The sequence below is a fragment of the Phyllostomus discolor genome, chromosome 2 (assembly GCF_004126475.2).
Source record: "Phyllostomus discolor isolate MPI-MPIP mPhyDis1 chromosome 2, mPhyDis1.pri.v3, whole genome shotgun sequence".
In the NCBI taxonomy this organism is placed as follows: Eukaryota; Metazoa; Chordata; class Mammalia; order Chiroptera; family Phyllostomidae; genus Phyllostomus; species Phyllostomus discolor.
In genome coordinates this window covers 125,074,537-125,088,234 of record NC_040904.2, presented here as the reverse complement: position 1 = coordinate 125,088,234, position 13,698 = coordinate 125,074,537, and the positions used below count along the sequence as shown (strand labels likewise).

Below are 13,698 nucleotides of genomic sequence, written 5' to 3'. Positions count from 1 at the left end.
ACCTCCAGGACATCTTTAAACGTTCCCACATCCAAATTATAGGGGTACCAGAAGGGGAAGGGGAAAAGCAACCGATTGAACACGTATTTGAACAAATAATAAAGGAGAACTTCCCCATTCTGCCAAAGGGAATAGACTTCCAGGAAGTCCAGGAAGCTCAGACAGTCCCAAAGAAGGTGGACACAAGAAGAAACACATCAAGGCACATCATAATTACATTAGCCAAGGTAAAAATGAAGGAGAGAATCCTAGAAGCAGCAAGAGATAAGGGGACAGTAACCTACAAAGGAGTTCCCATCAGACTGTCAGCTGATTTCTCAAAAGAGACCTTACAGGCAAGAAGGGGCTGGAAAGAAGTATTCCAAGTCATGAAAGACAAGGACCTACATCCCAGACTGCTCTATCCAGCAAAGCTATCATTTAGAATGGAAGGGCAGATCAAGTGCTTCTCAGATAAGGTCAAGTTAAAGGAGTTAATCATCACCAAGCCCTTATTTTATGAAATGTTAAAGGGATTTATCTAAGAAAAGCAGATAAAGAAAAAGCATGTATAGTAGAAGGACAGCAAACTCACAATTATTAACAACCACACCTAGAGAAAAACCAAAAGAAACTAAGCAAATAACTAGAACAGGAACAAAACTATAGAAATGGAGATCACATGGAGGTTTAGCAACAGGGGAGTGGGAAGAGGAGAGAGGGGGAAAAGGTGCAGAGAATAAGTAGCATAGATGGTAGGTTGAAAATAGATAGGGGGAGGGTAAGAATAGTATGGGAAATGTAGAAGCTAAAGAACTTATAAGTATGACACATGGACATGACTAAAGGGGGGATATGGGTGGGAGAGGGTGCACAGGGTGGAGGGGAGTGAAGGGGGAAAATGGGACAACTGTAATAGCATAATCAATAAAATATATTAAAACTTAAAAATAAAATAAACTCTTTTGTACCTTTTTCTGAAAAAAATAAAAAATAAAAAAACCAAAAGAAAAAAACATCATTTCTTCTTCCCCCAGCCCTCACCCAGCCTGTAAGTGCAGCATCAAATAAAGGCACTTGGATCAGATCATCTGGTTCCTCCTGTCTCTATTTCTCACACATTTCTAACAAATTCCCTATCACAATTGCCAATAAAAATCTTGAGCTCAAAAAACAATGTGCTGCCCTGGCTGGTGTGGCTGAGTGGACTGAACACTGACCTGCTGACGAAAAGATCACCGGTTCAGTTCCCAGTCAGCGGGTGAATACCTGGGTTTTGGGCCAGGTCCCTGGTTGGGGGCATGTAGAGGCAACTAATCATGTATCTCTCACACATCAATGTTTCTCTGTCTTTCTCCCTCCCTTCCTATCTCTCTAAAAAATAAATAAATAAAACCTTTTTATAAATAAATACATAAATAAATCCTAAAAAAGATAAAATAAAGCCCGGGCTGGTGTGGCTTAGTGGATTGAGCACTGGCCTACAAACCACAGGGTCACAGGTTTGATTCCCAGTCAGAGCACATGCCTAGGTTGCGGGTTGGGCCCCCAGTAGGGGGCAGGCGAGAGGCAACTACACATTGATGTTTCTCTCCTCTTTTTCCCTCCCTTCCCTTCTCTCTCAAAATAAATAAATAAAATCTAAAAAAAAACAAGCAAAACAATGTGCTTTGTTTCATCTACAAAGGTCATCTTACAATGTTAGCTTTATCATCTTGGCTACCATTGTTCCTACTCCAATATGTAAATTTGCTATTAGTTGTTAAATATAAAGCTTTAGTTGGCTGTATATTCTTTGTCTCACCTTTCCAACTTAAATTGACTCTGATAAAATTATAGATAGTCTCTCAGTTGTACACTTTCGTTTATCACCTATAAAGATTTACTAAGTGCCTACTCAGTATGTACATACAAGGGACTGAGCAACAAGAATTGATATTTGCTCCTCTTCAAAGTAGGCATTCATATCTGTTAAAGAACAATTTTATAACATTTTGGGGGAAACTTAGCAGCCTCTATCAAAATTTAAACTCTGCATCCCCAAACATACAAAATACTAGGCAAAATATACAAAGATACATGTAACAAGGATGTTACTGTCTTTTTTAAAGCTTTTATTTATTTTTACAGAAGAGAAGGGAGGGAGACCAAGAGAAACATAGTTGTGTGGTTGCCTGCTGAATGCCCCCTACTGGGGACCTGGCCTGCATCCTAGGCATGTGCCCTAGACTGGGAAGCAAAGTGGAGAGCTTTTGGTTTGCAGGCATGCAGTCAATCCACTGAGTCACACCAGTCTGGGCTATTGTTTTCAATAAGAAAAAAATGACAATAATATTGATGTCTGTCGATACATGAACAAATTAATAAGATAAATGTATGCCCTTGCCAGATAGCTCAGTTGGTTGGAGCATCGTTCCAATACACCCAAGGTTGCAGGTTTAGTCCCCAGTCAGGGCACACACAAGAAGAAGCAACCAATGAATGCATAAATAAGTGGAACAACAAATCAGTGTTTCTTTTTTTCCCTCTCTCTCCCTTTTTCCCTCTCTCTCTAAAAAATCAATACATGGCCCTGGCTGGCGTAGCTCAGTGGATTGAGCACGGGCTGCGAACCAAAGTGTCGCAGGTTTGATTCCCAGCCAGGGTACATGCCTGGGTTGCAGGCCATAACCCCCAGCAACCACACATTGACGTTTCTCTCTATCTCCCTCCCTTCCCTCTCTAAAAATAAATAAATACAATCTTTAAAAAAAAAAAAGAAAGAAAATAGCCTTTAAAAAAATCAATACATAAAAAGTTTAAAAGAATACAAAAAATGTATGAAAAATAATACTTTGTGGTCATTAAAAAGAATAAAACATAGATGCAGAGGTACTAAGTTGTAAAGTAGTCCATGCAGTTAGTTCAGAATAGTTTTTCAACAAATGACTCTACAACAGTTGAACCACCACATGAAAAAAAAGAGTCACAACCCATGTGGTTCAATGGGTTGGGTGTCGTCCTGCAAAGCTAAAAGTCTCCGGTTTGATTCTTGATTCCCAGTCAGGGCACATGCCTCCATTGTGGGTTCAGTTCCCGGACGGGGCAGGTATGAGATGCAAGCAATTGATGTTTCTCTGTCACATTGATGTTTCTTTCTCTCTCTCTCCCTCCTCTCCTCTCTCTCTAAAAATAAATAAAACAAAATCATAAAAAAAAATGAATTTGGACTCCTACCTCCCAGCATACATGAAGATTAACTCAAAATGAATCAAAGACCTAAATATAAGAGCTAAAACTTTACAGCCCAGTAGAAGAAAACATAACGATACATCTTTGTAAGCTTGGGCTAGGCAATGATATTTCAGTATGACAGCAAATCAAAATGATATTTTAGGATGACAACAAAATTTTAAAAAATTAACACATTAAGCTACCTCAAAATAAAAAATCAAATGTCACCATCAACAAAGTAAAAAAACAATCCACAGGCTGAGAGACAGTATTTGCAAATCATTTACCTGATAGGGATTTGTACTTGTAATATATAAAGAACTCTTACAACTAAATAATAGAAAGACAAAACAAATTTTTAAATGAGCAAAGTAAATGAACAGACATATCTCTAAAGATATAGGAATGACCAATAAGCAATGAAAACTGCTAAACATTATTCATCATTACAGAAATACAAATCAAAACCAGAATGAGGTACTATTTCATCTCCACTAGGAAGGCTATAATACAGACACATGCAATCGTATCAGATGCAGAAAAAGTATGTAACAAGATATACGATTCATTTATAATTTTAAAAACCTCAATAAAATGGGTATAGAAGGAAAGTACCTCAACATCATAAAGGCCACATATATGAGAAACCGTCAGCAAATATACTCAATGATGAAAACCTGAAAACTTTTCCTCTGAGGTCAGGAACAAGATAAGGATAGCCACACTCACCACTATTACTCAACACAGTACTGGAAGTCCTACCAGAGCAACCAGGCAAAAGAAATAAATAAAAGGCATCCAAATCGGAAATGAAGAAGTAAAATTGTCACTTTTTTCAGGTGACATGATTCAATATATAGGAAGCTCTAAAGATTCCACCAAAAAAAAAAAAAAAAACTGTTAGAAACAAACAAATACAGTCAAGTTTCAGGATACAAAATCAATGCACAAAAACCCAGTGTGTTCCTATATACTGACAATGAAATATATATATATATATATATATATATATATATATATAAGACATGAAGAAGACAATTCCATTTGCAATTGCAACAAAGAAAATATCTAGGAAAGAACTTAACAAAGGATGTTAAAGTCTTACACACTGAAAACTACATGACATTATTGAACACAACTGCAGAAGACACAAGAAATGGAAAGATATTCCATGTTCATTGAGTGGAAAAATCAACATAATTTAAATGACCATATTACTCTCATGACAAAGCATTTATTTAACAAAATTATGCAGTTAAAAATAAATAAAATGGCCATATTACCTAAAGCATAATACAGATTTAATACAATCCCCATTAAAATCCCAATGGCATTTATCAAAGAAATAGGAAAATAAATCATCAAATTTGTGTAAAACCACAAAAGACCCCAAACAGCTGAAACACAGAACAAAGCCAGAGATACCACCCTCTCTGAATCCAAATTATACTACAAAACTACAATAATCCAAACAGTATGGTATTGGCAGAAAAACAAACACACAGACCAATGAACAGAATTGAGAGCCCAGAAATAAACCTACATGTATATGGGCAACTAATATTCAACAAAGGAGCCATAAACATACAATGGAGGAAAGAAAGCCTCTTCAATAAATTGTGTTGGGAAAATTGGAGAGTCACGTGCCAAGAATGAAACTAGACTGCTATTTGACATGATACATAAAAATAATTCAAAATGGACCAAGAAACTAAATATAAGAACTGGAACAATAAAATACAGTCATACTTTGGTACTTATTACCTTTAGAACTTGTCAAACCCTGTACTCATCTCATTTTGACAAGAAAAAAAAATGTTTTAGCACTCAGTGCTTGCTCGAGACTGGTGGCACTGCTAGAACTTGTATGAGTAATGACACCACCCCACAAGAGAAAATGCTTCATCATTAGGTACTCCTCGGTTTCTGCACTTGTCATGAGTTCCAGAACACATTAATGATGAGTACCAAGGTACCACTGTATATAGAAGAAAACACAGGTACTAAACTTATAAACCTTGATCTCAAAGAGGTTTCTATGAATTTGACCCCAAAGGCAAGGGAAGTAAAAGCAAAAACAAATGAATGGGACTACATTAAACTAAAATGCTTCTGCTGAGCAAAATAAACCATCAGCAAAACAAAAATGTAACTGACCAAATGGAAACAGATATTTGCAAACACCACCTATAAGGGGCTAATATCCAAAGTATATAAAGAACTCATACAACTCAACAACAGAATTATGAACAGTCCTATTAAAAATGGGCAGAGGACCTGAACACTTCCCAAAAAGACATACAGATGGCCAAGAGATGTGTGGAAAGATTCACATATCTCAAATTCACCAGCTATAAGGGAAATGCAAATCAAAACCACAATGAGATACCGCTTCACTCCTGTTAGAGTGGCTATTATCACAAAGACAAGAAATAACAAGTATTGGAGAGGTTGTGAAGAAGAGGGAACACTTACTGCCAGTGGGAATGGAAACTGGTACAGCCACAATGGAAAACAGTATGGAGGTTCTTCAAAAAGTTAAGAATAGGGACTTCCGGCAAGATGGAGGAATAGGTGGATGCACCGTGCCTCCTCGCACAACCAAGATTAGAACAACAATGATTTGCAGACAGAATATCACTCAGAACTGACAGAGATTTATCTGAATGGAAGTCGGACAGCCAAGAAGTTGAAGTGGACCCGTATATCCAGGCTGGTAGGAGACGACGAGCGGGGCGGGCGGGGGGGGGGCTGGTGCGGGTCGGCAGCGCATGGAGGTCAGGGAAAATTTGGCGCAAAATCGGTGCGACAGCCATCCAGGGCACAAGAACGCAGCAGTGATCCCTGAGTACGCAAGCTGCGACAGGCGGACCCAGTGGGGCAGCAATTGTGGACCAGGGCAGAGCTCGCGGCCCAGGATCCCAAGCAAGGAAGGGTCTGAGCCTAGGAGAACGGAACTACCGCCATTGTTCCCTCCCGCTCCCGCCCCCGCCCCCGCCCCCACATATAACGTCACAATCTAGCGACCAGAGTGCCAAGCCCCAGTGAACACCTAAGGCTCCACCCCCCACCGTACCAAGAGCGACCAGAGGGGGGGGGGGGAGGAGGAGAGACAGGGAAAGACATAAGACATGTTTCCAACAGACCAGATCAGTCCCCCAGGACTCATCCTTTTGAGCGACCCAGAAATAGCCAATCTATCAGATGCGCAGTTCAAAACACTGGTGATCAGAAAGCTCACGGAATTGATTGATTTTAGGTGCAATTTAGATGAAAGGATGCAGGTTACCATAAAAGAGATGCAGGAAGATATGCGGAAGAGAGCCAATAGTAAAAGGAAGGAATCTGAGTCTCAAAACAATACAGTAGACCAGAAGGAAGATAGAATCAACCAAGCAGGAAAGCATGATGAAATAAGAATTCAAAAAATCGAGGAAAAGCTTAAGAGCATCCAGGACACCTTTAAACGTTCCAACATCCGAATTATAGGGGTACCAGAAGGGGAAGGGGAAAAGCAACAGATTGAGCACGTATTTGAACAAATAATAAAGGAGAACTTCCCCAATCTGGCAAAGGGAACAGTCTTCCAAGAAATCCAAGAAGCTCAGAGAGCCCCAAAGAAGTTGGACCCAAGAAGAAACACACCAAGGCACATCATAATTACATTAGCCAAGGTAAAAACGAAGGAGAGAATCCTAGAAGCAGCAAGACGTAAGGGGACAGTAACCTACAAAGGAGTTCCCATCAGACTGTCAGCTGATTTCTCCAAAGAGACCTTACAGGCAAGAAGGGGCTGGAAAGAAATATTCCAAGTCATGAAAGACAAGGACCTACATCCCAGACTGCTCTATCCAGCAAAGCTATCATTTAGAATGGAAGATAAAGTGCTTTTCAGATAAGGTCAAGTTAAAGGAGTTCATCATCACCAAGCCCTTATTTTATGAAATGCTAAAGGGACTCCTCTAAGAAAAGAAGATAAAGAAAAGACATGTATAGTAAAAGGGCAGCAAACTCACAATTATTAACAACCACACCTAAAGCAAAAGCAAAAGAAACTAAGTAAACAACTAGAACAGGAACAGAACCACAGAAATGGAGGGCACATGGAGGGCTAGCAGCAGGGGCGTGGGAGGAGGAGAGAGGGCGAAAAGGTATAGAGAATAAGAAGCATAGAATGTAGGTTGAAAATAGATAGGGGGAGGGCAAGAATAGTATGGGAAATGTAGAAGCTAAAGAACTCATAAGTATGACACATGGACATGAAGTAAAGTGGGGGAACGTGGGTGGGAGAGGGGGTACAGGGTGAAGGGGAGAGAAGGGGGAATGGGACAACTGTAATAGCATAATCAATAAAATACATTAAAAAATAAAATATATTTTAATAAATAAACAAATAAATAATAAATTAAAGAAAAAAGTTAAGAATAAAGTTACCATGTGACCCAGCAATCCATCTGGGTATCTACATGAAATTTTTTAAAACATTTATTTGTAAGAATATATGTACCCCTATGTTCACTGCAGCATTACATACATGGTAGCCAAGACATGGAAACAACCTATGTATCCTTCAATGGATGATTGAATAAAGAAGATGTGGTGTGTATATATATATATATATATATATATACACACACAATGGAATATTACTCAGCCATAAGAATGAAATCCTGATGACATCATGGATGGATTTTGAGTATCATGCTAAGCAAAGTAAGTCAGATGGAAAAAGACAAGAAGAATTATATGATTTCACTCACATGTGGGATATAAAACAGAAAGCAACAAATGAACAAACAAACTTGTAGGCACAAGCTATAGGAGGTGGTTATCAGAGGGGAGGGGAGCGAGGGGAAGATGAAGAGGGCAGAGGGGGACCAAACGCATGTTGACAGAGGGAGAACAGACTTGGAGGGTGAGCACACAATGCAATATAACAGTGATGTATCACAGAATTGTACACTTGAAACTTACATGTTACTAACAAATGTCACCCCAATAAATTTAATTTAAAAAGAATACAGACAATAAGAAGTGTTGGTGAGGATACAGAAACTTGGAACCCTCATACACTGCGGGGGGGAATGTAAAATGTTGCAGCCATTTTGGAAAAGAGTCTGACAGTTCCTCAAATTGTGAAATATGGAGTAATCACATGACCCAACAGCTCCATTTGGGTATATATGCAACAGAAATGGAAATTTATGTCCTGGGGAAAACATACAATAACAACAGTTAATTTTAATTTAAAAAAAAGAAAACATATGTCCACACACACTGACACTAACATTCACAGCAGCATTATTCACAATAGCCAAAAAGCAGAAACAACTCAAATGCCCATCAAGTAATGAATGGATACACAAAACACGGCACAGCCAGCCACACAAGAGAGACTACTACTATTCATCAATAAAAAGGAGGGAAGTAGTGGTATGTGCAACATATAACAGAATAAACCTCAAAAACATTTTTCTAAGTCAAGAAAGCCAATCACAAAAATACCATGTATCATGATTCCATTTACATGAAATGTTCAGAACAGGCAAATCTACAGACGCCTAATTAGTGGTTGCCTTGGACTAGAAGTGGGGAAGAGGGGGGTGAACAACTGTAAATGGGCAGGTATCTTTGGGAGGGAGGTGATGGTAATGTTCTAAGATTAGATTTTGGTAACAGTTGCAAAACTCTGCAAATTTGCTAAGCACTATTGAACTGCACACTTAAAATGTCCCATTGCGATGGAAATGGGAGGAAGGTGGAGAGAGATGGGTGGGTGGGCTGGAATGGGAGTAAAGGACAGAAAAATGTACTTGAACAATGATTAAAATAAAATTTAAAAAAAAAGTCACATTGCCAGTTGCAATACTGCTCCATTTAGTGTCCATTATATGTCAGAAACTACATTAAATACTTTACATATCATTTCATCTAATTCTCGCAATAAACCTACAATCCCATTTCACAGAGGTACCTGAAACTCAAAGATGAAGCTATTTGCTAAAGGTCACACAGCTGATCAGTGATTCACTCACAAGTCTCATTCACCACCTCAGCACGCTAACCTGAACCTCTGACCACATACATTCAAATGGCCAGCAGAGAGTCTGGAATTTCATTATTATGCTATTTCAAAATGTCTGACAAGAATCCTTTCTGTAAAAATGCCAGTTCATCTGGTATTTTTAGGTAGCAGAATTTCCAGGCCAATAAACAGATTTTGAAGAAGCCCTTGGGAGCAACCTAGTGCAGTAAATATACTGAAAAAGGAATCATCAGATTTCACTGTGTCCCTTGGGACAATGGCTCTTAATAAAGTAACTGTCTCTAAGTTAATTGACAAATAGATTCATCTTGTCCAAATCCTAAATAAGACACATAGAACACATCTGGCTGGAACAAAACATTCCTCCTGGGAAAAAGCACTAAAAGATCAAATTAGAACTGCCAGAAAAAGACTCCTTTGGAATCCATCCTTCCTCATCTGAGGAGAAATGTTAGTATTCTAGGCTCATCTGTCTTCTACTTGAATGACTCCACAACCTGGAACTGAAGTCAGGGAATGAAAATCCATCTCTTAAGAGACCCATTTAGTAGAGGCAATCTCTTGGGGGGGAAGAGGCGAGAAGGAAAAGCTGGCAAAACATTAGACTGATTAGATCATTCATCTAGCCCTAAAGAATGCAGCAGGGAAAAGTACTTTAGAGTGAACACCTCTTTTTTTTTTGCATGTCCCACAAAGCTTATGTTACTCAGTCAAAACACTCCTCTCTGTTTTGCCTCTAGCTTGTATGACATACCAAATCGCCGTAACAAAATGACACTAGGTTTTAATAGGGAAACAAGTCAATTATTAAACTTGTTTCATTCTAAAACCCAACATTAAAAGCAAACTATAGATTTATTGAAGTTTCTTCCTGCAAAGCTAAATAGAATGATTTATTTTCCCAGAAGTCTGTCTGAAAAAAATAATTCTTGTTCTCTTCTTACAGTCCTATTTTCTATACATTAATTATCATAGGAAATAATTAAAACTTGCAGCAACTATAATTCATTTTCTAAAACTAGATCTTGCCCAGGATAAAAGTAGATATCAGAGTTTAAAATATTATATTCTACCCTAAAGCTCAAAATCATCAAATTTTTAAGTCTGGAAAGGATTATTTAACACACATAATATTTTTGGAAGGTCCCCTAAGAAACCTACTGATGAATGAACTAGGTGAAATGAAGACAATAAGGCAGACTTTTCACTTAATATCATTTTGTACCTTTTGAAATTTGAGCCATGTGCAGCTCAGATGTATGTATTTGTTATTGTATTAATTCATTATAAATCACTGAGGGAGCCTGAAGAACCCCTCACTTCCCAGAGGAGATAACTGAAGCCACGGGAGTAGGTGAGCTGTTCAAGCTCATACTGCTGAAGAGAGGAAAAGCTGGGACTAGAACTCAGGAACCCAGGAGAAGCTCCCAGCGTTTCCCACCTTACCACTAAGTCATGTGTTAAAAGAGCAAGTGCCATCTTATACAAAATAAAAGTATTCTTACAATCCTTTTCAGAACTGTGGTCCTCCAGAGGCCCACAGCTCAAGATACAGTGCTCATCATGAATGTTTCCACAGAAGTTCTAAGGCTAAGGACCAGAGATTCGTACCAAATATTGAGTGAATAAAAACATATCAGTCAGCATGCAGACACTGTGTCTTCTCTTAGGCATAGTGGATTTAAGCTTAACCAGGCCAGGAAATGTTGCAGCTTTCATTCTTACTAATAGTAAGGATGTCTGATGACGAAGAATGGAGTTAGTAGTACAAAGAGCTTATTCCTAGTGAATTGACTCAGAAGAAATAAAGGAAAAGCAGAAGACAGGAAATTCGAATTTGAAAGAAGCCTTATTTAATTCTACTGTGGAACTACTCTCAAATAGGAAAACTAAGGGAATCACCAAGGCCCCTTCTAGTCGTAAAATCCTCAAAGACAAAGAAGTGAGACAGTTTCAACTCCTCCTATGAGCAATTCAAGCATACTTTTCCTCTTGGTAAGAAAAAACAACTTTCTCTTTCAATGGGCACAAATGCAGGGAAACAGCAGAGTTCCCATAGTTAGGAATAAGAGAAGCCAGAAGTGAAAACTATTCCAAAAATGTCTGTCTGCATACACTAAAGGATCTTGAAAGGATGTTTATTCTTCCCTTTACAGGTCTGTAGGTAACCTTCGAAACTGGAGAAATACATACATGTTATTAGACCTTTACTCTACCTTTTGATATTTGCCAAACATACTGTAGTCATGTATTAGTTATAATCTAAGTATTTTAAAGCACTGAGTAGGTCTGTTTGGCAACAATTAGTTGATCGGGGGGAGGGGTATAAGGGGACTAAGTGGTAATGAGAAAAATTTTTTTAAAAAATTAGTTGCTCTGATGAAACATTTAAAAAGGGAGTAACATGAGACGGGATAACAAGTCTGGCCAAGATGTAACCTCCAGCCACTTCTACTGCTCATATTTTTTAAAGAGAAATCATGGCATATGGAGAAACCACAGATGAAGACATTCTTAGTCAACTATGGGTCACAAGGTCACATAACCCTGAGAAGTCTCTCTCACCACACCTTCAATTCCAGATCAGGAGCAAAACGCCAAGAAGAGCTCAAATTCTAGCACTAGCCAATCACTGTCATCTCTAGGGAATCTGTAATATCAAATGCCTAGCCTCATCAAAAGTCCTCAGAGTGCTGTTTAAAATTCCAGCTCCAATTTGCACTAAATATTTCAGACATAGGAAAAATGTTTGAAGTTTATTAATTTTTCTACTTTGTTGAAAATAAATCCACCTCATAGTAAAACGGTCACATAATTTAAAAAAGAAAAAATTACAGGAAACGTAAAGGTCAGATATTATACTCCACACTGAAAGGTATTAATGCCAGCCCTGCCTGGTGCGGTTCAATTGGTTGGACATCACAAAATGAAAGGTTGTTAGTTAGATTCCCTGGGTTGCAGGTTTGGCCTGATCAGGGTGTATATGAGAGGCAACCATAGATGTTTCTCTCCCTCTGTCCCCCTCCCTTTCGGAAGGAAGGAAGGAAGGAGGGAGGGAGGGAGGAAGGAAAGAAGGAAGGAAGGAGGGAGGGAGGGAGGGAAGAGCAAAGGAAAGTGAAAGGAAGGTATTAATGCCAAAAACTTGCCTTGGCCACGTGGCTTCAGGTGGCTCCACTGGTTGGGTTGTTGGCCCATGCAACAAAAGGTTGCAGGTTCACTCCCTGTGAGGGCACACACCTAGGTTGTAGGTTACCCCAGTCTTGGCATGGCGGGTACTGGGAAGCCACAAATTGATGTTTCTTTCTCTCCCCCTCCTTCACCTTCCCCTTTCTCTCTCCCTCCCTTTCTCTCTCTCTAAAATCAATGAACATATTTTTATTCAGACAAGAATTTTTTTTAAACCCTCTATCCAAGTACTTCATGAAAAACATTAAACACACAACCTGGAGCCAAAAAAACAAGTATCATTCCACTCCCTCTCAACAACAAATGAGTTAAACTGTAACAGAGGCTGCATTAATATTACCTAGGTCAGAAGAAACATTTGGTGACCCACATACTTCCCTTTGATGTCAATTTCTAAATTAAAGAGCTGGTTTCTTTGTGGAAAAAAGGAGGGGAGAGCTTTAAATTTGTCCTTTCAAACTTCAGATAGAATAAATTAACCATTCTCAATTTCAAAGTCAATTCCATTTCCCCCCGGCAAAACCATGAGTTATATCAAACATCTGGTATCCATGAAATTTATTGCCTTAAGTTCATTCAATTAAGATTTATTGAGTGCCCACTACTGAACAAATAACCATCTGAGTTTAACAAAAACGTTCAATTTTAACTTTACCTTCTCCTAGCACCTTGGTATTTATATATGTAAATATTTTTATATGTGTATATTATTTTTCTGTTGACTTGCAAAAAAAAGTGCAGTGAGCAAAATTCACAGAGCACAGTCATCACACAAAGAAATCCTAATGAAAGCGGAAAATGAGTACCTCCTGACAATGTTTTTAAACGGTTTAGAACTGTTTATATCTCTACTAGTCTACATATCAGACTAAGTCATACACTAAATGTTTATTTGCTGTGGTATGAAATAAAAATTGGGAAATGCAGTTGATGTGTATGATTAAAATCTTCAGACAATGCCAGTTTTAAGTCAATGATTTTATGCTGTTCCTCATTAACTTTTCATTAACCGGGCAACAAGTAATTGACATGCTGAGATTTCAGATGTTTTATTTCTAGCAGAGACAGATAAAGGGACGTGAGCGGGAAAGAGGGGCACAAAAAAAGGGGTATGGTTAATGTTGCAAATAAGACAGCCAATCCTGAATAAGAGACAATTACTACAAGGCGGATAGAAGCAAAAGAATACTTTTGCATTTTCAGCCTTGGATTCTGTTCCAGAATTCAGCACTGCCTAGCAAAAGCAATGGCATTAGAGCAAATTATTAGATATT

The 13,698-nt window shown here is 38.5% G+C and overlaps 1 protein-coding gene across 1 annotated transcript in view; it reads right to left on the bottom strand.

Annotated features, from left to right (window-relative positions):
- The window catches only part of TULP3 (TUB like protein 3), an 86,941-nt gene that overhangs the window by 72,739 nt on the left and 504 nt on the right, over positions 1-13,698 (bottom strand). The window lies entirely within an intron of this gene.